At 44.3% G+C, this 4,939-nt stretch overlaps 1 pseudogene; it reads left to right on the top strand.

The window, feature by feature from the left end:
* Nucleotides 1-3,180: 3,180 nt before the first annotated feature.
* LOC127670368 (peptidyl-prolyl cis-trans isomerase FKBP3-like) lies at nt 3,181-3,845 on the top strand (annotated as a pseudogene).
* Nucleotides 3,846-4,939: the final 1,094 nt, after the last annotated feature.

Raw genomic sequence — 4,939 nt, forward strand, 5'->3', positions numbered from 1 at the left:
CGCACTTCCCTTTTGGTCACCAGGAGCTACAGCAAGCAAAGATGACAGGGAAAACAGATCAGAATTCCTTCTATGATAGGTTACTACTAGAGATTCTGAGATTAAGAGACACAGACACTTCCATAGACGAGTCTGGCTCTGCCTAAGGAAACAGGGAAACCAGAACAAACCAAAGACAAACACAGAGGATGGAAAGAGGGAAGAAGGCTCAGAGCAGAAAGAGAGCAAAAGCGATGGAAGACAACATTTTAGCCAGGAGAACAATGATCCCCATTTCAAAGGAGCAGATCATTGACAAGCTTACCCAAGACGTCCATCATGAAGGGAAAGCACTGAGCTAAAGGCCACACTTGAACATCAAGATAGCTTTACCCAGAAATGCGTGGGATGCAACTTGCCCCAGTAGATACAGTATCTACACGGGATGGGGGCAAAAGTCACACAGCACCTATGAATAAGAATGAAAATTTGTCAGTATTTTTCTGGAATGGATGTTGAGGTCACTCTGTTATACAGAACATCTTAGTCCAACAGAGATATATACCACAATTTTTTCCTTATATGCAGGATACTGGTGGTTTGAGGTTGAATTAAAGGGAAGGGGAACTCTGAGGGGACTGGAGGATAAGAGGCAGGATGAGCTAGAGAGTAACAGACAGTGACAAAGTCAAAAGAGAAGTTAGGAAAACAAATATGGATGTTGGCCAGGGAGGGACGCTGCACAGGTTTCTTCCCACATTTCATCCCAGCACTCCAGAGGCAGGCAAATCTTTGAGTTTGAGGCTACTCTGGTCTACACAGAAAGTTACAGGTTGGCCAAGGCCATACAAAGAAACCCAGTCTCCCAGGAACAATAAAACAAACTGAAGAAGGAAAGAGAAAGGAAGAAAGGAAGGAGAAAGGAGGGGGAAGGAAGGAAAACACATGGATGTTAATCCAGAAAGTAAAATGAAAATAATTAAACGATCAAGCAAACAACAAGAAGGCAAAGCTGTAAACAAAGCTCCCAAATGAATGAAATCACATAAACAGAAACCCAAACCTCTGAGGTTACGGAAACAGCAGGAAAGTACTCAGTCTGTGGACATGTAGCTGATGTTCAATGTCGAAATCCAAACAATCACCGATGTCCAAATCTGATCCAACTACCAAGTCCTGCAGTTCACCACCAAACAGCTCTCTGCACAGAAGGACACAAAACAGCCCAGACAGTGCACTATATGATCAGCTCTTGGTCATTCCTCACAATGGCTCTCTGTGTCATCAGAGCATTAGTGACCAATCAGAGCTGGCACAACCCACAGGGATTTTTCTCACTCCTTACAAGGTGCTCTGTCTGTTACTGTTCATTTCACTGAGAGCAAGCACTGGACAAGAGACACCTTAAGGGAGGGAGAGCTCTATTTAGATTCATGGCATGAGGGTTTTGGCAAGAATGTTGGGGTTCCCCCACTAGGGTTTTAGTCTCATGTCAAAAGGAATGTTTTAGATGGGGTGGGGACAAGAGAATCTCTCTCTCTCTCTCTTTCTCTCTCTCTCTCTCTCTCTCTCTCTCTCTCTCTCTCTCTCTCTCTCATGTATTTGTGTGTGTGTGTGTGTGTGTGTGTGTGTATGTGCACACATTTGAGTGTGTGTTTCCAACCAGATGTGCAAAAAAGTACAACAAACTTCACTTCAGAGATTTGGGGTGAGGAAGCATCCAGGAGAGGACTCTCTGCTCCAAGACCAAGCAATCAAAGCTTGTCCTAGATTCTTAGCGGGCACAGATTTCTAAGGGTAGATTTTTTCCCTTAGAAATAGGTGAAGATTGCTGGAATGTTCTGTCCTGATCTTCTGGAGCTCAGAGTTTGGTGGGTTTTTTTGCTTAGTGATTACTCAGTTTTGTTTTTTGGTGTTTGTATTTATTTGTTTCACCCTGTTTCTTCCACATATGCTCCATTGGCCAGGCTGGGAAGTCCTTTCAGGCCACAGGCATAGGTTCTAGGGCTCAGTCATGGAGCTCTTCAGGGTGGAAAGGACACTGCCCCATGGCAGCCCCTGTGTTGGCACCTCATGTTGATGGCAGGAAGAGGGTGGAGAGTAAGTGCATCGCAGTGGTGGCTCCTGCTGAGGTACCTTGCGGTGGTCACAGGCTAAGGCACCTCGCTGTTGTCACAGGATGAGGTACCTCGCGGTTGTCACAGGCTGAGGCCTTGGCGGCTTCTCAGCTGTAACCTCACGGAATGGGAACAGGGAACAATAACAACTCAGGCACTACAGTCTGAGCAGAATGTAATAAAGCTTACAACTAACAACAATAACTCCCCCAAAAATGTACAAACTCCTGGAAAATAAAAAAAAGCATTACTGAATAATTATGTTAATGAAGAAAAAGATTTTCAAAATGTGAAACAGTAAAATTCCAACATTACATAATCAGTGTCACATACTTAAAGTAGTCCTATGAGGGAAATAGATACCTATAAGGGCTAACACTAATAAAAGAAATCAGTAAAACAAATGTTTTAATTTAATGATGAAACCCGAATATTTGAGGATAAAAATCAAACTTAGTTGTTCTGTAAGACTCTGGTGAGCCTTAGCTTACCGGGTCCTCCTGATTGAACAACTCAGAGTCAGGAATCGATGCCAAAAACAACAGGAATTTGTCGTTCTAACATGTTGGGTCACCCTGCACATGGAGAGAGAACGACCAAGTGCAACCCACCCAGCAGGCCTTTATACAGTCCTCAGGGCAGCCGCCATTAGGCACAATGTGATTGGAGGAGGGGGAAGAGGAGAAAGAGGAGGAGGAGGAAGGGGAGGAGGTGGAAGGGGAGGAGGAGGAAGGGGAGGAGGAAGGGAAGGAGGAGGAAGGGCAGGAGGAGGAGGGGGAGGAGGAGGAAGGGGGAGGAGGAGGAAGGGGGGAGGAAGGAGAGGAGGAAGGGGAGGAGGAGGAAGGGCAGGAGGAGGAAGGGGAAGAGGAGGAAGGGGAGGAGGAGGAAGGGGAGGAGGAGGAAGGGGCGGAGGAAAGAGAGGAGGAAGGGGAGCAGGAGGAGGAAGAGGAGGAGGAGGAAGAGGAAGGGGGAGGAGGAGGAGGAAAGAAAAAAATGAAAAGGTGGAAATTAAGAAAGAAGATACAATGCTAAAAAATATTCCATAACACACTTGCAATTAGTGCAGCGGCAGCAGTGGGGGAAGATGGCTGAGGCTGTTCCGCAGCGTGCATGGACCGTGGAGCAGGGAGCAGCTGCCCAAGAAGGAAGGACATCATCAAGTTTCTGCAGGATCCAGTTCAGATTCGTTTCTCACAGAGCATAAATTACCCAGAAACATAAAAAAATGTAACTACGACTGCTAATGAGGACCATTTAGATAGTGCCTATAACCATCTTTTTGAAAGTGTCTCAAGATTGCTGAAACCGGAAGTAAAGCGTCTGAACAGGTGAGAAACGTGAAGCTTGGTGACGATAAACCCAAAGAATCCAAGTCTGAGGAGACTCTCGAGGGTCCACCAAATTATACAAAATCTTCTAAAAAAAAAATGGAGATAAAAACCAACATTCCTAAAAAGCGATATGTTGTTCATTGCTGGTAAATGGGGACACTCCCAGATGGAACTGTTTTTGATCCTAATATTCAAAGAAGGTCAAAGAAGAAAAATGCCAAACCTTTTAAGTTTTAAGGTTGGAGTAGGCAAGGTTAACAGAAGATGGGGTGGAGCAGTCTTGACTATGAATAAAGAAGAAAAGGCTCGACTGGAGATTGAACCAGAAAGGGCCTACGGAAAGAAAGGACAGCCCGATGCCAGAATTCCACAAAACTCCAAGCTCACTTTTGAAGTGGAACTAGTAGATATTGACTGAAACCGGTACTTCAGATCGGACGTCAGCAAGGATAAAAACCTAATGTGGCCAATTGGAACTTGTTACTATCGTGAGGGAAGAGTCAACAGGAAAATTTAAAGAGTTAAAGTTTGTTTACTTGATCTCAACTTTTGAGAAATTTAATTCCCTGTAACTCCCCTTAAGTCTCAGACATATTCCTACAGTCATGTAAAGTATTCAAGAGAGCTAGATGCAGAAAATTTATTTGATAAATACGTTATGCCCTCATGATAAAAGTCTTAGGAGAATGTAGAACCACAGGGACAATACTTCAGCCTAGTGAAAAGATATATGTGAGTAACCCTCAGCCAACATGATCTGATATGGATTAAAGATTAAATCAATCAACCCCTCTGAATTCAGTAATGGGACAGCGACATCTGGGGCTCCCAAACATTGTCAATAGCACTTGCTATCTTCACTGTTCTCAAAGTGCAGTTGAGGTAATAAGCAAGGGAAGGAAATTAGAGGCACACAATCAGGAAGGAAGATATCCAGCTATCCCAGTGTACAGTGGACAAGATACTAGATATTAGAGATCCCAGGAATCTGAACAAAAACCTTCTAGAAATGACAAATTCAGCAATGTGGCAGCATAGAGATTCAATATGCATAAATCAATAGCTTTTCTATACATCCCATATCTAGGCAACAGCTCTTAGGATAGATAGTTCCTGCTCTAGTTGTTTGAGACATGCATGAAGAGCAAGCTGCATATTTGTTATATATGTATGGGGAGGGCTAGGTCTACCCCTGTGTGTTCTTTAGTTGGTGGTTCAGTCCCTGAGAATCCCAAGGATACAGGTTAGTAGATTCTGTCTGTCTTCCTGTGGAAATCCCATTCCCTTAGGGCCCACAATCCTTCCTATTCTTCCATAAGTGTCCCCAAGCTCCATCCAGTTTGGCTGTGGCTGTCTGGATCTGTCCGAGTCATCTGCTAGGTGGAGCCTCTCAGAGGACAGAAAACAGTCATGCTAGACTCCCTTCTGCAAGCATAACAGAGTATTATTAATAGTGTCAGGGATTGTTGCTTGCCCCAGTGATGAGTTTCAAGTGGGGGCAGGTATTAGTTG

The sequence above is a fragment of the Apodemus sylvaticus genome, chromosome 20 (genome assembly GCF_947179515.1).
Source record: "Apodemus sylvaticus chromosome 20, mApoSyl1.1, whole genome shotgun sequence".
Classification (NCBI taxonomy): Eukaryota; Metazoa; Chordata; class Mammalia; order Rodentia; family Muridae; genus Apodemus; species Apodemus sylvaticus.